Here is a 24301-nt window from a genome sequence, read left to right as displayed (position 1 = left end):
GGGGAGGGGGGGAAGGATTGGGGAGGAAAGTCTAGAAATCATGCAGAATCCGCCTTGGAAATGGGGAGGGAATGTCAAACGTTGTTCACAGTGTGTCATTCCCATTTTTCGGAACCTTCAACTCAGCAAATATGTAGGAAGACAGGGAGGAACCATCTGTGAAGGTGAAATAGGATGGAGCGGGGAGAGGTGTGTGCAGTCAGATCCCAAACTTGCCCCCTAAAACCTGAATGGCCCAGGCTGAATCCTGGATCTCAATAGCAAAGGGAAAGCCGGAAGGAGGCTCAAGAGAGCAAGGCAAGTTTGTGGACGGGACTGGACGCGACGTTTGGAAGGGGAATGATGCCTTGTCAGTGCGGGAAGCCGGTGTCTGTAGCTGGAAAGAAAAAGAGAAGGAGGTGGGGAGGCTACGAGAACCTCCCTCGAGCTGCCGGTCTCCCGGAGAAGGCGGGCAGCGCCGCGGACTACAGTTCCCAGGAATGCGCGAGCCGGTGCCCGCCGAGCCGCGGGGCCGCTGGGGGGAGGGCCACCCCGAGTCGTAGGTCTGGGCCTGTCCCGGCGGCGGCTGAGGGCAGAGGGGTGGGAGCTTCAAGTCAAGTCACCGCTGCGTCCCGGCCTCGAGTTCGCGGGCGAGGCTGGGTCCCAAGCCCGGGCCTGGGGAATGGGGCGCACGGCTGCGAGCCGGTCTCAAACAGCACAGGGGGTCAGGGGGAGGAATTGCCGCTCCAGGAGCGACTGACTCTCCCTCTCCCGCTTTCAGCCTCTCCGCCTCTCATTTCCTGTTTCCGTTGCCCTTCGCGTCCCCACCCTGACCCGCCCCAAATTCCTGCGGCTCGCTCGGTTCTCTGCCCTGTTGACAGAGGAGGCAGACTCTGGATCTGACCGGCCGACCCGAGGGCACCCCACTCCACGTCTCAGATTTCCCGTTCGTTCCCCTAGTCCCTAGTACCCTTAATACCGCGGACGCATGGGGCATCCTCCAGCCTCGGCAAGTACCGCAGCCCTGGGGACCTGGCGCTCCCCGCACCCGGAGACCTCTTGCCCTGCAGAAAAGGACGACACCCACCTCACCCTCGCAGCAACCCCCTTCTACACCCGCCTCCACGGAACCCTGATCCTGGCTCCCCTTCTCTCCGACCCCAGGTATCCAGGGGGTGTGGCAGTCCTGGGATGTTGGGGCAAGAGGAAGAAGGGCGTTGCTCCCGGAGTTTCAAGGAAGAGAAACAGATGGGAAAGAGTCGGGAGAGAAACCTAGGTGGAAGCCGAAGAGTGTGGAATGAACCTGGCTTCTCTTCTGGTTCCAGGGGCTCCTGGGATCGCGCTCCTCCTTCTCCCCAGCCCTCACCATCCGGCAGCCTCTTCTGCCTCTGTTCCGCCGCCCTCTGGCTTCACTATGGAACCCCCTGCGGCCCCTGGCCCCCTGTCTCTCCCCTCTGGGGCCCCTCTATCCCTCCTCGGCTCCCCAGTCGACACCTTCGTCCCGCCCTGCACTTCTCTCCACTTCTCACATTTCTCCTCCTGCCCCCTCTCTCTACCCTCCTCTGTCCCATGACTATGAATTTCACAGAGAAGCCTGTTTATTTAGGTGACACCAAGTGGGAGACACACGAAACCGTTCCCCTAGGTAAGTCTCTTCTACCCACCCAGAAGGAAAAATAACTACTTTTCCCTGAAGGGGCATTCTCCTTTCGGATGCCGGCAGGGGCCGGGGGTGGGAGGTTGGGGGGAGGGGGGCGCCGGAGGGCCAGGGAGCTCCAATTCTGTTCCACCCCTGGCTCCACCGGGTTAGTTCGGTCCCTCAATTGGGGCTGCATATACAGGTTAGGCAAATTGAAAGATACAAAGTATACAAAAGGGAATTCGACTACTTTGTTGAGGAACAAAATACATGTAGGAGAATATCCACATTGCAAAGGAGCAAGGTGGAGAAAGAAGGAAAGGTTGATGCTAGAATGGGACAGACCTGGGTGGGGATCTTCGCCCTGCCACTTACAAACTGAGCGACCTTGCACAAGAAACTCTGGAAGTGGGGCCAGCAATTGTGTGTTTTATTTTAATGCTGTGTTTTTTTTGGGGGGCGGGGAGATTAGCCCTGAGCTAACATCTGCCGCCAATCCTCCTCTTTTTGCTGAGGAAGACTGGCCCTGAGCTAACCTCCGTGCCCATCTTCCTCTACTTTATATGTGGGACACCTGCCACAGCATGGTTTGCCAAGTGGTGCATAGGTCCCTACCCAGGATCCGAACTGGCTAACCCGGGCCCGCAGAAGCAGAACGTGCGAACTTAACCACTACGCCATCAGTTGGCCCCAGCAGTTGTGTTTTAACAAGCCCTCCTGGTGATTTCTGATATGCCCTAGGCTGAAAACCACTGCCCGAGATGTTCCGTGACATATTAGCTCCCTTCTTCATAGGGTGAATGGCAAGTGTCCCATGCAGGAGGGGGTCACAAAGGATGTGGGACCAGGCTGAGATGGATGGGAGGGAATCTTTGGGGGAGGGGGTCTGAGGGAGAGGTAGAAGGTGAGCCTTTCTGTCCCTTACCTACCCCCCCCCCCATTTAACTCAGGCTTCTGAGACCCCAAACCGGAGCAGACCATGTGTCTGAATGCAGAAGCTGAGCCCCAGAGCCCAGGGCCCCAGGAGCCTGAGAGAAAGTGCCCTAAGGAGACCCCTGCCAGGTAAGGCCTATCTCTGAGGGCTCTGTCCTTGCCTGGCGGCCCTCAAAACCTGGCTAACTGCTCACAGGCAAGTTGTGCCCTGGGTTTCCCCCACCAACTCCACACTTCACCCTGGGGGGGAGGGAAGGGTCACCAAAGTCCCTAACCCCTCCTTCAGGTGGGGGGCCTGTGCTCTCCCACCTCTGTCTCTTCAGCCTCCCCCTCCTCCTTGCTGATCTCACCTGAGTCTCCCCTCCCCCGACAGGCAGGCGGGAGCAAAGGAAGAGAAGGCAGGACAGATCTCCAGCTCCCTATCTCCTGTGGGACCCTTTGACCCCTCAGCTGTCACAACTGACCTTTTCCAACTTCTCCTACCAGAGGCCCCACCCCCCACCATGAAGCCCCTTTCCAGCCTGGAATGTGAACTCCCCTTTCCGTGCCCCAAATGTGGGAAGCGCTTCAGCCAGGGGGCCCGGCCTGACCCTGTACCTACACTCCCACACGGGTGACAGGCCCTGCTCCTGCAGCCAGTGTGGCCACAGCTCCTACCTGCCCCAGCCCCCGACACACATGCCCACCAGTGTAGCAAGGGCTTCTCCCAAGAGCTCTGGCCGACTGCAGCACACCACTGTTCACACAGGCACATGGCCCTACGTCTGTGTCACCTGTGGATGGGGTTCAGGAGCCACCCAGCCTCGTCTATCGTGAGAAGACTCACTTAGTGAGCACGGCTTCCCCTGCCCCGAGTGTGGCAAGCACTTCACCCAGAGTGTCCGCTGAGCCCAGCACCTACGGACGCTCACAGGGGAGAAGCCCTACCTGTGCGGCTAGTGTGGCCATGGCTTCAGCCAGCACCCCCGGCTCGTGGTCCACCAGTGGGTCCACCGCTTGGTTCCTCTGCTATCCCTGCCGGTCCACACCTGCTAGGTGTGCTCTTCCCTCGGGTGCGGGCAGTAGCCTGCTGCCACACAGTGCAGCACATGAGAAGCCCTTCTTCTGCCCCCAGTATCCCGAGGGCTCTGGCTACTCCAACCTGCAACACCACCAGCAGGACCACGGGGGGAGCGGCCCCACCACTGTGACCAGTGCAGCAAGGGCTTCAGACAGAGCTCAGGGCTGTGTGGCACCAGGGAGTCCACAGGGGCAAGACTGCGAGTGCAGCTTCCGGTCCAGCTCCGGCCTGGCCCAGCACCTGCAGGGCCGCTCTGGGGAAAGGCCCTTCTGCTCTGGCGGCTGTGGCTTCACTCAGAGTCCCCATCGACCTTGACAACAGGCCAGGGCTGGTGAGGAGCACAGGGATGAACATGGAGGGGGGGGACATCTGGAGGCCAAGTCAAGGCCCCTGTGGGGAGCCAGCCCCCCAACTCCACAGCACTCTAGGGGGGTAGAGGGGCAGTTGGAATGACTGCCTCTTTTGTGGGAGGCATAATGGAGCACAGCTCCCACCACACCCCAGCCAGAGCAACTTTCAGAGCAACCACATTGGGTGGCCAGAGTGTCTCTGCTGGACCTACTCAAAGCTGGAATGGCCAGGTCCACCTCACTTCTAGTCCAACGTGCCAGTTCCCCAGAGAGCTCCCGGCCTGGGAAAGAGCTCTCCCTGTTTCTTAGAAAGGACTCTGTACTTCTGATCTTCTGTCCTCCGTCTGAGAAATTTAACCAGGATGTCTGGGTCCTGCTGCCTCATGGATGGATCCGATTCCCTGGGATTTTTTTGAAGGGATCATTTCAAAGAGATAACTGAATCCCCATAGAGCTCCATGACAACGCCCACCATCAAATCCTAGTCCCCCACTAACCCCTCCAACCCTCTCATTTCCCCCGAGGCTTCTGGGTGCTTCTTGCCTCTGGTGCTAAAGCTACACCCAGCACACCTGTCTGATGCTGCCATCTCCCTATGCCTACTCCTGGCCTCGCTAGGCCCTGTTTCAGGACCCCAGGGCTTCCTAAAACCTTCATTGCACTTCAGTCTAGGAATAAAGCCCAGATGGAGGCTGCTCTTTCCAGCTGTACAGAGGCCTCCTATTGAAAGGTGCAAAAGGGCAGAGGCAGGTGTCCAAGGAGAGGGCAGGGATGTGGAGGAGATGGAGACCGGAGGAAAAGCCAAGGGAGATTGGAGGAGAAAGTGGGAGGTTCTGGAATGTGGAGAAAAGACAGCAGGGCTGTGTGAGACAAGACACACAAGAAACATCTCAGAAAAACTTAGAAACAAATGTCTTCAGGTACGAACATCCCCGGGGAACCACTCATTTCTTCTTCAGTTGACAAGTTTCCCCCAGTGTTGTGAAGGCACTGAGTTGCCAACACAATCACTTCATGTCCTGCCATTTGCACTTTTTCCACAAAATTGCTTGCTAACTGTCTTCTTCGTGTGTTGGCAAACTGATTTTGAACAAAGAGTCAGGAGGGAGTCCCACAGCAGAGTCCCTTCCAGACTGGTGCCCCTGGCCCAGCCTGGCACTGAGGAGAGCACTGTCATCATTCACCCTTTTAGAAGGTTCTGCTGGGGGAGTCACTCCCTGGCAACACTCACAGCAAGTTTATGGTTACTGTTCATGTTAAAGGATAAGGTAGACCTCAGCTCTTGTATTAACTTCCCCCAAAGTATACTCTTTAGAACTGGGCAGAGTCCTCCCTAGGAGGTATCAGAGGCTGATTACTGACACACACACGAAGGAATTAAAGAACTGGAGGGATAAAAGGGTCACTGAGAGACTGCTAATCAGTTTCACCCTTTCAGGAAATATGTATTGAGTCCACCACGTGTCAGGGACTGTTCTGGGACCTGGGTATTACAAACAGGCATATGATGCAGCCCCCGCCTTCCACCGATTTGATCTAGGCGTGTTCAGCATCTCAATATTGAACCCAGCATCTAGTCCTATCAATTGTATCCACTATAATCTCTCTCAAGTATGTCGTCTCTTTCCCACCCCTCCACCTCCCTTGTCCAGCTACCACCTGGACCATCTGGTTCTCCTCTGAATCATCGTGATGGCTGGAGAGGCTGGGAATGGTGTTCTCTGTGAGCAGCACACCTGAGTAACAGAGGCCTCTTTGAAATGTAAATCTGATTGTTTCAGGCACCCTGCTTAAGCCCATTCAATGGTTTCCCATTGATCTCAGGTTAAAGACCCCAGTCCTTAACCTGGCCTTTAAAGCTCTGCGAGGTGTGGCCGTGCCGGCCTCTCCAGCCTCATCTCCCACCACTCACTCCTCTCTCCCTCTCGCAGAGCGCTCCACTTCCTGTCGGTGTCCCGCTTCCTCCCGCAGAGAGCGGCGGCCAGGCTGGGCCCTCCTCCTGAGAGGCGCTTTCTTCCATTTCTCTCTTAGCTCCTCATTCTTCGGATCTCAGCTCCTTTACCACATCCTTAGGGAAGGTACCCTATCCTTTCCTTCAGGGTCCAATTCCCTCCTCTGGGCTCCCACACCAGGTGCACCTTTCTCGCAGGCACTTGGCACCGTTCAGTTCCATATTTGTTGGTGATTATTTGATTGATATCTGTCTCCCCACAGACTGTAAGCTCCCTGAGGGTGGGCACCACGACTGCAGAGGCTCACTCTTGCTATTCCCTGGACACTCCATAAATATTGAAATATTGGTTGAATGGGTGCACATGTGCCAGGATCTGCAGCAGGTGCTAGATATTTCAGGATTTCAGAGAGGGTGGATTGAGGCCATAATTTCCCTCCAGCGGCTGCCGCCCAAGAGTCCCATATGCCATTTCCTTAGCACCATTCCTTTCTCCATGTTTCCTGGTGTCATCCATCTTCCCAGCTCCGCCTCTCCGGTACCCTCCCCACCTCCACCTTGCCTAGGAGAACCTTTCTCCCTTTAGTTTTTTAGTGCCCCTTCCTGGTTTTGGCTCCTTGGCTTCAGAAGCCAGCATGGAATAATGAGGCAATAGCACAGGATTCAGAAACAAAATATCTGGATTCAATAACAAGGTTAAAAGTATTAGCGGTGTGACCTTCAGCAGGCTAATAAACCACTCGGAACCCTAGCTTACATAAAATGGGAACAACTTCGAAATCAAGCAAGTTGGAGGAATTAGAAAACCTAAAAGCACCGTCATCTAGAAATACTGGATAAAATATGAAAAAAATTAAACATATGACTGAATTCTCAAAAGGAAAGTAAAATTCCAGGTGCCAGAAACAAAGAGGAAACTGAAAGCTGGAGGCTGAGCTGACTGTGGCCACGGTGACCAGAAGGCGGCTGGAGGGAATGGGTTCTGTTAACTCAGGGCTTGAGTGCTTCCAGCCACCCGGGGACAGGAGACGAGGTCTTGGTCCTGAAGAGGTGGGGAAATTAGATGAAAGGAGCCAAAGCTGACTCAAGAAGAAATAAAAAACCTGAACAGATCTATAAATTCTAATAAATTAAATGAGAAGCTAAAAATGTACACGCACACAGCACCTAGATGGTTTCTAGGTATATTATTCTGCCAACTCTTAAAGGAACTATTTATTTATTTATTTAAACTACACCAGATAACGGTACAAGAGGAAAATCTCACTTATAAGACTAAAAGTCCTAAATAAAATAGTAGCAAACTGAATCCGGTAAAGTTTGTGCAAGTGTGTGTATATGTGTAGGTAAGTGTGTGTGTGTGTGTGGGTGTGACCAAGCAGGGTTATTCCAGGAATGTACGGATGATCTACTTAAAAAATCTGCAAATGATATTTACAACACTGACATATTAAAGGGAAAAAAACCACGATTGTCCCAATAGGTACAGAGAACACATCGGATAAAGTTTAACCCTAATTCATCATTTTAAAAAAATCTAGCTAACTAGGAATTGAAAATAACATCCAATATCAAGATAAGAATATTAGTTTTTACTGTTTCTATTCAACTCGTGTTAGGGGGTCTGAACTGGTACAATAAGAAAGAGAAGAAATAAAGCCATCACTATACATAAATGATTGATTGATTATTGACAAAGACAATTTATGAGAACCCACAAACAGAACCAGTACAGCCCTTTCTGGGGACAAGATGAATATGCAAACACCAATTTGCCTGTATCATAGCAACAAACAAATGGAAGATTTTGTTTTAAGAAAGTACCATTTGTAATAGCAACAAAAGCTGTATGATACTTAGGAATAAGTATAACATAACAAAATATGTGCATATTTATGGAGAAAATTATAAAAATTTATTGGAGAATGTTTTGAAAAGACACAAAAGAATGCTCATGAAGAGGAAAGCTCAGTATGAAGATGGTAATTTTTCTCAAATCTATAAATTCAGTACAATTCTAATCAAGACCCCAGCCAGATGTTTTATGGAACTTGACAAGCTGTTCTTAAAATTCTTATGGAAGAGTAAATGCCCAAGAAAAGCCGAAACAAATTTGAAGTGGAGGAATACCAGAGTACTCGCCTTACCACATATCACAGCTTCCCTCTAAAGCTCAAGTGGTAAAGGCAGTGTGGTCCTCCAATAGTGTAGACCACTGGTACAGGAAAGAACGTGTTGGAATCAGACCCGCAAAGATATGAGAACTTGGCATATGACAAAAGTGATATAGGTCAGCGGAAAAGGATGAACTATTTGTTAAAGTGTCAGGTTAACCAGCTATCCAAATGGGAAAAAAAAATAGATCCCTACATTACAACATACCCCCAAATAAATTTCAGATAGCTTAAATACGTGAAAAACAAAACTTAAAACTGCTTGAAGAAGATATAAGACAATATATTGTGATATTAGAGCAGGGAAGGATTTCTTAAACAAGATTCAAAAAGCACAAATAAAGGAAAGATGCACACATATGACTACATTAAAAAAAATTTTTTTTAACCTCTATAAGCCAAGAGACATCACAACAAAATAAAAAGACAAGCCACGGACTTGGAGAATATTTACAACCTATATGACCAGCAAAGGATTTGTATCCAGGATTTATAAAGAACTCTTGCCAATCAATAAGAAAAAGACAAGGCAGGTGAAAATGAGAAAAAGATAACAGCAGCAAAGCACCGAAGGGGAAACTCAAATGGCCAATAAACATATGAAAAGATGCTCAACTTCACTAGTAATGAAGAGACGCAAATTGAAACCATGAGATATGACTTTACACATGCTAAATCAGCAAAATTAAAATAACTCTGGTAACACCAAGTGTTGACAAAAATGTGGGACAACAGGAACTCATACATTTGAGATTGAAGTGTAAACAGCTATAACAAATTTCAAGAGAAAATTGTCAATACTTAATGCTGAAAATGCAGCTAATACCCAGCAAGCTTGCTTCTAGATGTGTTCCTCAGAAAAACATTTGTGCCATGGGCACAAAGAAGCAAGGATAAGAATGGGCATTGCAGTGTCATTTCATTGTCAAGAAAAAGTGGAAACAACCTGTCCTTAATGTAAAGGAGTAGATAAAAAGGTATGGTTTTATTCTTACAATGGACTGCTGCACAGTAGTTAAAATAAGTGAATTATAGCTATATTCTAACAATATAATATAACGAGTAGAAGAAAGTTGCAAAAATGGATGTTGTATGATGTTTATGTAAGTTTAAAAATATACAAAACAATGATACGTGTTTAGGGAAAAAATCAGATTTGTTAAAAATACAAAATATGCATGGGAATTATTTCCAACAACTTCAGATTAATTACCACTGCAGAAGGAAAGAAATGGGATGGGCTTTAGCTGTCACTGTAGTGCTTTTTTATTTTTAAAGAAAAGATATAAAGCAAAAGAAATAATGTAAAAGTAAGGATTTGCTTAATTGGGTTGTTGTGATAATTAAATGAGCCAGTAAATGGAAAAATGATAAATGAAAGTTAGCTGTTCATCTCTTTGGAAGAGTACAAGGATGCTGACTCTGGAGGTGGAGCCATCTGACGTTCCTACCTATTCTCTCCTCGCCATGTGAGGTCTCTCTCCTCCTATTTATACCTGTTAATCTTAGGCAAGCTACTTAACTGCTGTGTGCCTCTTTCCTCATCTATCAAATGCCTGTATTAAAAGTGCCTTTCTCATAACATTGTTGTGAGAATCAAATAAGTTAAAGTGCTTAGAACAGTCACGAGCTTAGAGCAGGTGCTCCAGGAGACTGCTGCTGTCGTTGAAGATGATGGTGTTGTTAGTTATCACTTCCAGCTGCATATAAGTTCCTTTTTAATCTCAACTTCTAAAATCTCTTAAGAACCTCACTTGACAATGAAAATGCTCAGTATCTGAGAAGACCCAGACTCTGCCTTCAAGGAGCTGAATCACAGGTTGCGAACGCACCTTCCTATAAGGACCTGGCAGGTCCCGTGCAGAGTGCCAGGGTGAGGTGGTAACAGACGGAGAGCACTCTCTCCACCTGGAGACTCAGCAGGTCCTGGTCGGGTGTTGCCATGTAGGAATTCAGAGTTAGCATTGTCACATTTAAAAAATTCCTTTTAAGAGAAACTATAAATCCCAATTTTTCTGTAAAACCTCTTCATTTTTTTAAGTGCTGCAATTAATTCAAAAGAATAATAAAAGCACATTATGAACCAAGTGAAATAATTGTGTGGGTTGCCAGTTTCTGAGCTCTAAGATGGAGGTTGGCACAGAGACAGATGCATGAGCGGATCTTGAAAACACAACGTAATTAGAGCTATAATAAAGGTGGGTAACAGAGGGCAGCAGGAGCGTGGTGGATTGAAGACGGCAGCAAATGCTTTGTCACTCCTCACATCAGGATGTACAGTCTGTTTCTCCTCCCTTGAATCTGGGCTGGCCCTATGACCGGTTTTGACCAATGGAACGTGGCAGGAGTGATGTGTAACTGCCGAGATTAGGTCTTATAAGATCTGCAGCTTCCACTTTTTGCCAATCGGAACATGCCTTCTTGGAACCCGGTCACCATGCTATGAGGAAGCCCAAGCAGTCACAGGGAGAGGCCCACGTGAAGTAGAACCAAGGCCCACAGAGGGCAACACTTGCTGAGCTCCAGCTGGCAGCCAACATCACTGCTTGCCAAGTGAGCGAGGCTATTTTGGAATATCCAACTGCCCCAGCACACCAGCCAACACTAAATACAGCAGAACTGCGAGTCAAACTGCAGAATTGTGAGAAACAATAAGTTTCTGCTGCTTTAAAGACACTAAATGTTAGGGCGGCTTGTTGAGCAGCGATAGATAACCAAAACAGGCAGCATTAGAAAAAAGAGGTCTCACTCTACCTAGAAGAGTCAGAGATGGCTTCATAGGATTTGAGATTTGAGCTAATTCTTGAAAAAGGCATACATTGGCTTTGTGTGTATGTGTGTGCGTGTGTAGGGAGGAGTGGATGGTGAGTAGTTAACTTTTAGATGGAGAGAAAAGCATGTGCATAGCGTGGATAATGGAAAGTATGATGTGATCAAGCATCCCCAAACATTTGCACGGAGTCAGATGGCAACTAGACTTTCAGGGGTGAACACGATGCAGTCTATGCAGAAATTGAAATATAATGATGTACACCTGAAATTTATGTAATGTTATAAACCAAATCTTACCTCAATTAAAAAAAATTGTTTAAAGGATCCCCAGGTAAGTCAGTTTTGCCAGCTGGAGCATAAAGCACAAAGATGGGCAGGATGGAAGATAATAATCTCTAACATTTCTTGAGCACTTACTATGTGCCAGGGACTGTGACAGATGCTTCAAAAAATCATATAAATCACTAATCCTCACAATATCACTATCTCATTTTAAACATGAGAAAGTTGTGGCCCAGAGAGGTTAGGTAACTTGCCAAAGATCACACAGCCAACAGATGGCAGAGCTGAGATTTGAAGCAGCCCTGTAAAGCCTGTGCTCTTTCCACTATGTTGTAGGGGCTACAGCTTCGTATGCTGAGTCAGATCTGAAGGGCCTTGTGTGCCAGATGAACAAGCGGAGATTTTACCTGAAGTGGGGGCAGCCATTAAGGATTTGCGAGTAGGGGAATGTTCCGCTGTCCACTTCAGAAGCATCCCTCTGGCTCCTGTGAGGAGCAGGGGCTAAAGAGGAGGTGGCAAAACTAGGAGCAGAGGACCAGTGAGGAGACATCGCCAAAGGTGTAGGTGAGGACCCCTGAGCAGTGCTGCATCCCCTCGTCATGGGGACTGGCACAGCCTGCCTGGGACCAACCAGGTGGCTCAGATTGGGAGATAGGTTTGGGGGCAGAACCAGGATAAAGATTCTCTCTGAAGCACATAGAGAACGGAAAGCTGTGTTACTACCCGGCAGGGAAAACTGGGTTCAAAACCTGGAATCCAAAGTTCCAGAGATGAGATTTAGGTTGGGGTCATATGGCCAAACATTGGGAGCTGGAAAGAGGCAAGATTGAGGGAGCAGGTCAAGACTGAACAGAAGTCCTGAACCACGGCTGCAAACTGCAGGAAGTGTGTGGGCTTCGCCTCTGTGGAGCTGGTGGGGCTGGGGAAAAGCCAGAGGTAGGTGGGCAGCAGCGTTGGAGGGATTCAGAGACGGTGATGAGCTGGAAAATGAAATTGCTAGGACTTGATCATTAGAACCTGGGAGAAGAGCAAGAGTGAACCTGGGGGCCTTCTGAGTTTCTGGCTTGAGCAACTGGGGTCAGTGGTTCCATCTACTGAAACCAGGAACAACGGAGAAGGAGTAGGTTGGGGAGAAAAGACAAACTCAAATTTGGGAATATTCAATGCTTGCTTGATAAGTTTAAATTGAAACACTAATTTTTAAGCAACTGGAGACTCAGTTTAAGAGATTCTGGAGACAGATATCTGGGAGCAGAGCTCAAGAAAAAAATCTAGGCTAGAAATATACTATCAGGAGCCACCAGCATAGCAGTGGTAGTTGAAGCCAGGGGTATGAGAGTGCCCGAGAAAAGTGTGCAGACGAGGAGAGAAGGGACATGGACCAAGTCATGGAAAGTAGCCTAAGAAAGATCAGCCAGAGAAGCTGGAGGAGAAATGAGAGAAAGAGAGAGTGGTTTCACAAAAGTCAACGGAGAAAAAAACCTTCAAAGGGTAGTCAACAGGGGCAAATGCTCCAGGAAAGAAAAATGAAATGAAGATGGAAAATATCCTTCTATTTGGCAATGAGAAGATCCGACTGTGGTTGCCTTAGTAAGAGCAGATTAGGTGGGAGGGTGGTGGGGGTGGAGCTGACTCCAGAGAATTGAGGAGGTGTGTTAGTTATCCGTTGCTGCGTAACGAACCACCCCAAACCTTCAAGGCTTACAACAGCAAGAACCTTCCATTACCTCCCACAGAGTCTGTGGGTTAGGTATGGAACAGGGCACAGCTGGGACCACTTGTCTCTGCTCCATAACGTCTGGGGACCAAGCTGGAAGTGACTCAGTGACCGGGAGCTGCAATCATCTGAAGGCTTGTTCTCTCACGTGTCTGGCAGCTGATTCTGGCAGTTGGTTGAAACCTTAGCTAAGGCTGTTGGCTGCTAACCCTGCGTGACTGGGTTCCGGCGGGGGTGGGGCAGGTGGCGAGCATCCTGAGGGGAAGAGATAGAATTCTGACATTTGAGGGGCCCAGAACAAGAATACAAATAAAGAATATGAAGTTGGATGGATTTAATCTGCCTGTTCAGGTTGTAGATTTGATGAAAATGAGCCAGAAAATTATTTTATCAAATCTACACTTGAACAGGTCAGATAGAATCCATGCCACTTCATATTCTTTCCTAATTTAATTACTGATTAAAACAGTGAAGATATATGTGGCCTCAGTTTGTACTCTTTTCTTAGTTTTTAAAAATTAAAAAAAAATTAAAAATTTAAGTAGATTGCCTCCTTGAAGATGTTCTGTTTCTTTTTTATTTTCAGCTTATTTCTTTGAGTTCCACATTCATAATTGCTATTTCTATCATGATCTCAATGTGTACTCATTCTCAATGATCTAGGATTTAAAAATAAAATATAATTGTAGCCAAAGTTTACAAAATTTAAATGTATTTTCACCAAAATATGTAAATGTAAATGTAAAAAATCTTAAAATCATTTTAATGTGTCTATCAAACTTATTTTCTTCTAAAATATTCAAAATTATCTATTGAAAAAGGCAAAATATAAATTATAATCAATAAATATTAATATTTTAAATCAAACTAATTTAAATAAAGCTATTTGCTTACTTTAAAAAATTTTATTAAATAATTTTATAGAAATCAAACTATTCATAATCTAGTATAGTCAATGTTCATCCACTTACGAATATAGAGAATCAATATCCTATGTCACAAAAGTTATGTCTAGACCCACATGCATACAAATTTAACAGTAACAAGACTCATTTAATATTGCAAAATGTTCCTCAACTGTCATTTGCAACTATTGTGAATGCAGCACAACGTAAATTGATACCTTAGAACACAAAGAGAAGCAAGACAAACGGACCCTCAACACAAATGGGAAATGATACTTTACCATGCTGTTTGAGGGGTAATATTTGACAGATCCATTAAGTTGTATTTTCTCTTACCCAAGTGCTTCCACTGCTTAAATCCTCCCTACGCTCCAAAACAGCGTGTGCCTCGGAATCTGACAGAGGCACGTCCTCAGACTTACACAGGATTCAGTTGTAGTCATCTTTTGTTTCCAGGATACAAGGCAAGAGATTGCAGAAGCATTTCTCTGGGGCCTGAACAGTGTCAATTACGAGAGCAGATGCCCAGGGTTTCTGGTTGTGCTGTGCTAGCACTGAGGGCCAGATCCCAAGTGACGGAGGTGCCCAGGTGTCATTTAATAAATGTGGGTTGTGATAGGTGAGGCCCCCTAAAGTATGTGGGCCAGGGCAGGACCCCGTGGTCCAGATCTGAAGATGGAATTGTTTGTGGAGGAAGATCATGATTCAGTGTCGAATATGTTGTTTGTGGTGCCAGTGAGACATCCCCGTAGGGATGCCGGGTAGGCAGTCAGACGCACAAGTCTGGAGATCAGAGGAAAGACAAAAACTTGAGAGTAACCAGCTGAGCAACTGAAGCTGTGGGCCAGGCGTGACCCTCTGGAAGGAGAGTGTAGCATGAGAAGAGGAGGGGTTCAGGGCTCGCAGGCCTTGATGAGCGGCAATATGGCCAGATAGAGCAGGATGAGACAACAGAGGAGCAAGGAACAGCCAGAGGGAGAGGAGGAAAACCAGGAAGTGCTCAGTCCTGGGAGCCAAAGAAAGACAGTGTTTCAAGAGAGAATTGGTCAACAACGTTGACCATGGGTAGGAATTCAAGTAGGGGAAAATTAGAAAATGGGTTTAGTGACATGAAGGTCACTGCAAAAGCAGTTGAGTGGCATGAGAGAGGTGGACACAGCCTGAAAGTGGTGGGAAGTGAGTGGAAGTGAGGGAAGAGAAGGAGAATTTTTTACCAACTTTTTATTATGAAAGTTTCAAACACGCAGAAAAATTGAAACTATAGTACAATTATCATTTGTATATCCACCACTTTACTTAGATTTAATAATGATCGTTTATACACACATACAAATATTTATATATTTATATATATTCTTGAACCTTGTGAGAATTTAGGAAGTCATGATGCTTCACTTGAATAATTCATGATACATCTCCTAAAAATAAAGACTTTCTCCTACGTAACCACATGCCCTGATCACAGCTAAGAAAATAACAAGTGGTCCCTATTATCATCCAATATGCAGAATAAGCTCAAATTCCCCCCGACTAACCCCAACATGACTTTTATATGCTTTTTCAAACCAGGATCCAATCAGGGTAGGAGCACTGTGTGTGTTGTGATGAGTGAGGCTGGATGAGGCGGCTGAGTTGCAGAGAGTGTTAGAGGACGAAACGAGATGGAGGAGGGGTTTGGCTTTGGCTTTTTTTTGTTTTGAGAGAGAGAGACTGAAGATTCAGGAGGGAAAAAAAGGGGGTAATTGAGGAAAGGGGATGCAGAACATAGGTAGAGAGACTGGCCTTAGAAGGAGGAGGGCAGCATCTCTACTCCAGTGGTTCTCAAAGTGGGGTCCCCGGGCCAGCAGCATCAAGCACAGCAGGAAACTAGTTACAAATGAAAATTCTAGCCATCCTCGACCACCACCACCTACTGAATCAGGACATTAAGACACACCCTCCAGGCAATTCTGATGCTCACAAAGTTAGAGAACCACTGCTGTATTCTAACGTGAAAGAACAAGGAGAGGGTAGGTACAGATGAAGTGTGTGCTAACAGGGGGTTGAGGGAGTTTACTTCCGATGGCTTCGGTTTTCTCTGTGACGTAACAGTGAGATCATCAACTGAGAGTGAGGACAGAGAGAGGGGGGAGCCTCATAGGTTCCAGGATCACGGTGTTTAAAGTAGCTGTTGACCAGTGTTGTGGTTGAGTCACTAAGCAATGCTGGGCCCTCCTTAGGGTTGATGACCATAAATGAGGCATGGTAACCATTTCCTGGTTGTATGACTTCCTCCAACACTTCTCAGTTATCAGAGTAAAATCCTGAAGAAAACAGATCATTGGGCTCATCTTGGGTTGAGGTTTTGCCAGATAGGTACCAAGGATGAAAACGTAGACGGGGAAGGGAGTTCAGCATACTGTCAAGAGAGTCGATGAAATGAAGGGCCATGCAGTTGCAGCTAGATAAGGAGGGGCTGATGGGTTGGAAGAAGGGAGGTATCATTGATCTAGGGGTCCCAGGAGACTGAAAAATGGTTATGAGAGGAGTAGACAGACTGATAGATGGAAGGTTAGGAGATGGGAGCTGAGGCAAACTGCTTGAATGAGTGATTCCTGAGGAGGGGCTGCTTCAGATGACAAGGTCCGGGATGTGACAATGAGAATGGGTGGCTGATTTGGAGTAGAGAAGATCCTGGGAATGAAGCCACCAAGTTGCTGAGAAGCCAGATGAGGAATGGGTCCTCCATGCAGACAATGAGATGGGAAGAGATAGAGAGCCAGGTGCCAGCATCCCCCGGAGAGAGGTGGAGAGGTCTGGCAGGTGGCAGACGGCAGCAAAGAGAAAGAAAGAGGGCAATTTAGCCCCATGGCTGAGCCTAGGAGGCAGAGCGCTATTTTAAACTAGAAACTGGGGGTCAGAGGAGAAGGAGTTTGGAGGCAGGAATCTGAAGGGTGAGGAAACACCCTCACCTATAAGAAAATAAACAGCTCTCATTTTAGAAGCCTGCAGAGGAGGTAGGGCCCTCAAGGGAGATTGCAATTTCAGTTAAAGCCAGAGAGTGGAGGGAGCACTCCAAGGAGAAGTAAGGGTATGAGGAGATTTGCAGTTTATTGAAGAGCGTGAGGGTAGCTTAGAGAGGGGGCACATGGAGGGCTGGTCAGGGCCAGAAAGTGTAGAGGGAGTCTCATGGAGACAACAATGAAATAGAGTAGGAGGCTGGCAGTTTACATTTCCACTATTAAATGATAAAAGCAGGGATGCGAGGCAGGCTGGCTTTCATCCAGTTAGTCTCTTGGAAGCCATAAAAAGTGGAGGTTAAGGATGTGGCCTCTAGAGCAGACCTGCCGGGATTCAAATCCCAGCCGTCTCATGCACGAGCTGTCTATGAACTTGGGCAAGGCCTCTGCGCCTCCACTTCCTCTTCTGTAGAGTGCAGAAAACAACAGCAGCTACCTCACAGGGTCGCTGTGATGATTCAGTGACTTAGTGTGTTAAATGTTTAAAACAGAATCTGGGCAATCACCTCAGATATGCTTGGTGGTGGCTCCCAGGCCTGGTGGAGCAGCCACTCACCTGGATGCTGCCCCTGTGCTGGGTTAGAAAGACAAGTGGCAACCATTTGGATGGGAACGACGAGTTTGATGAGCCGTTGCAAATGCAAGAATTATATGGAGATGCCAGGGACACTCAAGAAGATCCTGGTGGAAAAAATGGATTTTCTCGGGCAGCAGCCATCTGACACCACCTATGAGTGGGATCTGGACAAGAGGACTTGGTTCCTCAAGACCACGGAAGTTTTCATTGCTACATATCAGGCCAACCACGGCTTCTCCAGTGATGCCGTGTCTAGCTCTACTGAGAACACACAAGATGTCAATGCTGGGGATGCAGAGGAGCCTCTGCAAAGAAAAACTCCAAGCTCACTGATCTCAAAAAGAGGGGAGATAAAAGAAAGTTGGAATTAAGACAAAAATACAAATGATACATCTGGCTTGCCTCCAGACATTACCGTGCATGAATTTATACAGCTTATATGCAAGTTTTGCATTATTGTGAGAGATCCTCAGGAGAATTTAAGCTCAAGATTTACAAAGATAATCAAAGAAATCTTAAAGGAGATGAGTGTTATAGAGGAAATCTGCAGATCTTGCATTAAAGCTTTGGGATGAAGACGAAACTAGAGGCTACAAATTACGTGTCAAGGTGACAAAATTTCAACTGAAGGAGGGATAAGATGCCTCAAAAAACAGGTGCAAAGTCTGTGAGGAGAAGCTCTCTGTAACAAAAGCAAGTGGACCAGAGACTTGAGAGGATAGTGGGCTTTCCGGAATGCACTGTGAGTGGGTTATCATCATCAAAAGTATGCTTCATCCTATGGATTTTGAGGATGAGCCAGTGGTGCTGAACGAGATCAGAAAAGACCTTTGAGTAGAATGTTCCAAGTTTGGACAGATTAGGAAGCTCCTTCTCTTTGATAGGCATGCAGCTGGTGTGGACTCTGTGTCCTTGAGGAATATGGAAGGACACCGATTATCATATCCAAATCCTCAATGGAAGGTGGTCTGGTGGCCATCAAATCATTGCCCAAGCCTGGGATGTGATTACAGATTATCAGGTTGAGGAGACCCCAAGAGAAAGGGAGGAAAGGCTGAGAAGATAAGAGGCTTTCCTCGGTGCCCCCAAGGTCAACAGAGGCTTTTGACATCCAAGTTCCGTCTGTGCTTCAGAAAGAGCAGGACCCTGACTGCCCTTTCACCCTCAACCAGCTGAAAGCTAGTCTCTTCCCTTAAGCCTCCATTCAGACCGCTCCTCCCAAGTCACAGAGGCTCCTCAGATGCCAAAACCAAAGGACATTGCTGGACCATTTACTTTAACTCGGGCAAGGAACTGGGGGGAGGAGAGTTCATTTGTAGAAATGTAACAACCTCACATTTTACGATTGGAAATGTGGGGCCCAGTGACCTTGGAATCACTGCCCTTGTTGATCGCTAGCGCATCCTCTCCCAGTTACTCAATCAAAATTTAGTCTAGGTGCTTCTGGGAAGAGATTTTGCAGATATAATTAAAGTCTCAAATCAGTTTATCTTGAGTCAATCAAAAGGGAAACTTTGTGGGGTGGGTCTGACTCAGTCACACTCAAGGCGTTTAATAGCAGCTGGAGACCAGAAAACACATGTATACACTCTGGGACCTCCTTACTCACCTCAATTCTAGCAGTTCAGACTAGGTGTCAGCTCTCTGCAGGCCCTGGATTAGGCCCTGTGGCTGCAAAGAAAACTCAGGAATAGAAATGGAGACAGTGACACTTGCCAGTAAAACTATTAGAAGTCTTCAAAAAGTCAAGGAGGAAAAAGAAACTCAGGACCAGAGAAGCTTTCAGTCAAGTTAATTAAACCCTGGATCAACCAGGAAATCCAGAATTTTCTTGAAGGAATCCTTGAATGTGAGGTACATCTGGAGATGAGGAACGGAAAGGACATACATCAAAAACAATTGCCAAGGGGCTCAATCCCAGGGCATAAAGGAGAGCTGGCGACAATGCCGAGAGATGCTAAATTTGCAGGACTTACACTAGACTATTAACGAGGCCAACCAGAGGCCAAGGAGCCACCCCCTGCTCTGTCCTTACAGGGAGGCCCTGCATGGGATCTTGGGATACAAACAGGAAGATATCTTCTGGAGTCTCCTCTGTGCAGATGTGAGGACCCCGCCCTGTGACTACTAGCTCCAGGCCTGGCCTATCCCTGTTCCCTTCAAGGAGCTGCTGCCCCTCCCTCTCCTACTTGTGATCTATATTGAGGATCCTTAGGCGCTTGAATGAGAACCCCGCACCCTGAGTGCTCCCTGGTCATCTATGCAGCTGTGTCCTGCAGTTTTCCCACCAGACCCCATCCCCCAGCAGCAGTGTCAACCTCTCTGACTCTGATCCAGATCCTGAACTTAAAGATAAGTTGAAACCTGATCCTAATTCCATTTGAGAGACAATGGGATATCACAGTTCCTTATACTCATGACTCCTTGCCTTTCCCAAACCCAATGTAATATGTATCCAAAAACATAGGTTAAAATATGTAAAATGGAATTTGACAAAATTAAATGGAAAAGTAGAAAAATCCACATTCATAGCGGAAGACACACCTTCTTCAATAATTGATAGGGGAAAAAAAAAACAAGGAAAAATCAGTAAGGATACAGAACACCTGACAAACACAATTAACAACTTGACCTATCTGATAAATACAGAATATTTCCCCCCACAGCAAAAGAATCCACATTTTTTGTATATCAAATTTTGTTTACCAAAATTACCCCATGCCATGTCATGGAACAAGCTTCAAAAAAAAGTTCAAAGATTGAAACCATTCAGTGTATGTTCTCTGAAAGGTAGGAATCAACAATAACATGATAAGAAAATATTGAACTGCTTAGATATCGAGCAGTATACTTCTAAATAATCCTTGGATTAAGGAAGACGTCACGATAGAAATTAGAAAATCTTTTGAGCTGAGTAATGAAAGAAAGAGATAAAACATATCAAAACTTGTTAGATCCAACTAAACGGTGTTTAGAGGGAAATTTATATCATTAAATCCATATGTCAGAAAAGGTGACAGGGCTGAAAACCAATGATCTGAGGTTCATCTTGAGACACTAGGAAATCAAACTCAAACACAGCAAATGGGAGACAGAAGAAAGAGATGACATCAATCAAACAGAAAAAGAAACGTGCAATGAAGAAACTCAACAAAGTGGGGGAATAAAAGCAGTGCCTGGACTGGAGAAAGCTCTCAATATGTGGCAGTTACATTATTGTCACTCCAGAAGAGTGGGCACAGGGCTTAGGCAGAGGGCCGGGACCCTCACCTTGGACTTGGCCGATCCAGCAGCTCTGCAGGTCCCACCCTAAGTGGAGTGAGGTGAGAACTGGGATAGGGAAGTTGAGGAGGAGAAAGGGAAGTCTCAAAAGGCTGTGTGTGTGTGTGTGTGTGCGCGCTCGCGTGTATAAACTGGACATAGTTAAACTCTCCTGTGTACAGTGGCACACCAAGCAAGGCGGTGGGGGGGCGGTCCTGCACCATGGGGAGGAGTATTTTGTCACTAACATTGTTATAGAATTATTGGTGCATGGTAACAATAAAAGTCAGTTTTAGTATTGTTTTACACTTCTCTACAGACAACACATCCTCTTACTGCCTGCACCCGGGGCAACCCTCGCTCTGCCGTGCCCGTGGTGAGCGGCACCCCGTGGGGCCCATGTGAGAGGACAGTCCAGTTCCTCTACCAGACTGGGAGCCCCAGGGAACCCATGGCAAGTGAGGATTATTCCGCACATAGTAGCATAGTTTTGTACAAAAGAGGTCTTTCCTAAGCATTTGATGAATGAATAATTGAACTGAGTAATTATGAAGGAGACGAGAAAATATGGGCAGAAATCCACAAGCAGACGTTTAGTTTAAACATGAAGAAAACTCTCCCAGTTACCACGGTTGTAAAATAATGCAGTTCAGGGAACTACACCATCTTATTGGAAATTACGGGTTCTTAAACTTCTCAGGCTTTGGACCCCTTTGGCAGTCTGGTGAAGTCCGTGGAGTGTCAGAATCATTTTCAACCGCATAAAATAAAATACATAGGATTACAAAGGAAAACAATCATATTGAAATGCAGTTATCAAAATAAAAAACAACTGTGTGATCATTAGATCTGGTGGTGGGTCTAGCCACTTCCATAAACGCAAAGTTACTGTCATGGTTTGTTGCTTACACTCATCACTGGAGAAAAGGCTGAATCTCAGTTTGAGGTTAGTGAAAATAAAATGTAATTTTTCTCCATCCTCATTCACAGATCCTTTGAGATCCTGGTTAAGAGGCCTGCATTAGGGACAGTGAGGTCTCAGAGTAGAAAGGGAGCCCGTCAGGAGAACACGTTGCTCCCTGCCCACAAGCCTTCTGACCATTGGTCCCTGCTATCTAGATCCTGGAACTGACCTGGCTGCTGTCCTTTCCAAAGCCTGCCTGTTCAGATTTTCCTTTAATTCTGTAAATATCCTTCCAATAATTTACTCTTCTTAGAGAAGATTTGTTTTTTCTCTACAGCCAGCAGTTCCTCAGCTCCATGACTAAGGTAAACGTGGGCACAGCGGGTTTAAGCCATGAGCGGCTGTGTGGTGTTGGACTCATTACTTATTCAAGCACATGGTTCGGGATGAACGCCTCCTCACAGGGCAGGTGTGTGAATGCAATGAGATGAAATATCAGCTCTATGAGATCAGGCACTGTGATTATGCTCTGTTGAACCCACAGTGCCCATCACAGAACACAGAGAAGGGGATCAATAAATACGCCTTGGTTTAATGAATGGGATCTGAAAACACTCTAAAATGCAACAGGAATTGCTGTGTCTAGTATTCCCAGGATGAAGAAAGCTAATTTCTATTCTTCCCTCGAAGTTTTGTCTTGGTCTTGTTTTTCCCTCTTTCTTTGAATCTTTACCCTAAATCTATGTTGGAACTCAACCAGTTTGCCTGCTTCCCCTAATGCCTGATTTCCTGAAAGTAGAAAAGCAATCGTTCTTAAATGGAGGGTGGGTAGGGCCATACTGATAGGGTGGGAAGAAAGGAAGATCTCTCATTTCTTTTGTCCTCAGGGCACAGGTCCACATACTGAAATGGATGCTGAGGTGGGCACCCCCACATTATGCAGAAACAGAGCTGTTGAACACCAAGTAAATGTTTTCCAGACCCAGTTGAGAAATAACTCAGGGCAAGCCAAAGGCACAGAGGTGGAGAAATAGAGGGAAATGATATTTCTTTAAAAGACAGCAACCCCTGAACAGGGTTGGGGCACTGTTACAACCCATAAGGACATCTCCAAGTTTGAGAGGTGGTGATGTTCGCCAGAAGTTACGTTTCAGCCTGGGGATCACAAGGGCCCATCTAGGTCAAGGACTGAATGTCTTTAGACTGAAGGGAAGGTCCCTCACTTGCTTCAGCGTGAAGCAGGCCTGGGAGAGGCCTCGCCGGCCTTCTTGAGCCCACAAGGCGGCAGAGCCTAACGGTTGGAGCGCACCGAGAACTCCATGTCCTGGTCGATGCTGCCCCCTGGAGGCCGCTGTGGGTATCGCGGCTCCCTTTCACGCTGTTCTGCCTCCTTTTTGTCCCATCCTGAGAGACTGTTTGGTACGAGGGTTCCTAAGGATACCGGCGAGTTCAGTGTCCCCGAAAACTGTGTGCACCTATATAACTTGGATGCCTCGGGGTTCCAGAATTACGAGCCTCCTCATATTCCAGCAATGCCCCTCAGTGAGGCCTGCAAGAGCCTGCGCTCATTGGTCAAGTCTGAATATTTGGGTTCGGGGATGGATAGGAGAATGGAAGGTCAGAACAGCGAAAACCAAGGTGGCTGCCTGCACAGCCCTTCTCCCATCCGAGCATTAGTGGACTTTCGATGAAGTCTCCTGTCTCGGAGGCAGTCTCCCTCCGAGGTATCAAGAGACCCTTTCTCCGGGAACCTGCTTTTTGTCAAAGCAGCCTGAGCCTCCCCTGTCCCAAGTCCCAAACCCTGGGCCCTTCTCCTGTCCTTCTCGCGCTGAGGCTGGAATCAGGTCAAATATGCGAACATCTGGATCCAAGACTGAAACCCGGGGCGGGGGGTAGGTGGGTGAGGACCGAGAAGCAGTAAAGGAAGGTGGTGGGACAGGGGATTCCCGGGGCCGGCGCCCGGGGTGAGCTCGCTGGCCCTCGGAGCCCAGCGCACCACCGCCGAGCAGCCCTCAGGGAAAGTCTGGGGCGGAGAGTCAGAGCGGGTAAACCTGCAAGGACGCCGAGAGGAGGGGGAAAGTGGTGGTGGTGCAGAGTGAGGTCAGTTAAGGACACTGTCCTGGTTCCGCCCCCGAGATGTCAGGACCAATCAGGAGCCGCTCCCAGTCCCCAACTTCTCCGCGCCCTCCCCTGTCCTTTAGCCTCCGGCGCCAAGACGCCCGAAGCTGCAGCGCCGAAGTTCTGAGATGTGGTTCCCAAAGCCAATCAGAGCGCTGCTCTCGGAGAGGGGGCGGAACCCGAAAAAGGCGGGAGCGAGAGAAGGCGGCTCCAGCCAGCCCTGCCACGCCCAACCCGCGGCAGCCAATTGGGAGAGCCCGCCGGCCGGCCGCTCCAGCTGCGCCCCGGGACGCGAGTCTAGCAGTCCACGCGGCGCGCCTGCGCCCCCGCTGACCCGCCCCTCCCTGGCTCGGGGGCGGGGCCCGAACCCAGAGGACCTGAGCCGCGAGCAGAAACCGCTTGCTTTCCACCTCTGCTTCCTTTCCACCTCTGCCGGGACCGGGAGGGAATGGTTAGCCGCAGGGCTGGAGGAAACATCTCCAGATTACCATTTTCCCCTGACTGCCCGCGCCTTCCCCCTTAGGACTTAAAGGCGCCCGCGTGGCTCTCCAGTCTAGAGTCTGAGTTCAAACGAGGTGTACAGGCGGGGGCAGCAGGAAGGCTCCACGTCAAACCCAGAAATGGATGAGCTGGACAACTGCGAGCCTGGCCTGCTGCTGCCCCCACGGTGCGAGTGCTAC

At 47.7% G+C, this 24301-nt stretch overlaps 1 long non-coding RNA gene and 1 pseudogene across 2 annotated transcripts; both read left to right on the top strand.

Annotated features, from left to right (window-relative positions):
* The first annotated feature begins 1003 nt into the window (after positions 1-1003).
* On the top strand, positions 1004-13258 carry LOC124226783 (uncharacterized). 2 transcript variants are annotated; one of them, XR_006885361.1, is made up of 3 exons: positions 1004-1143; positions 1305-1624; positions 2569-13258. It is a non-coding gene; the product is annotated as an uncharacterized LOC124226783 (long non-coding RNA). The 2 variants fall into 2 exon arrangements; XR_006885360.1 differs by having other exon boundaries at positions 1037-1624; positions 2569-2680; positions 2925-13258.
* Positions 13259-14516: 1258 nt separating this feature from the next.
* On the top strand, positions 14517-23954 carry LOC124226528 (HIV Tat-specific factor 1-like; annotated as a pseudogene).
* Positions 23955-24301: the final 347 nt, after the last annotated feature.

The sequence above is a fragment of the Equus quagga genome, chromosome 15 (genome assembly GCF_021613505.1).
Source record: "Equus quagga isolate Etosha38 chromosome 15, UCLA_HA_Equagga_1.0, whole genome shotgun sequence".
Taxonomy (NCBI): domain Eukaryota; kingdom Metazoa; phylum Chordata; class Mammalia; order Perissodactyla; family Equidae; genus Equus; species Equus quagga.
This window is presented reverse-complemented; position numbering and strand designations above follow the sequence as displayed.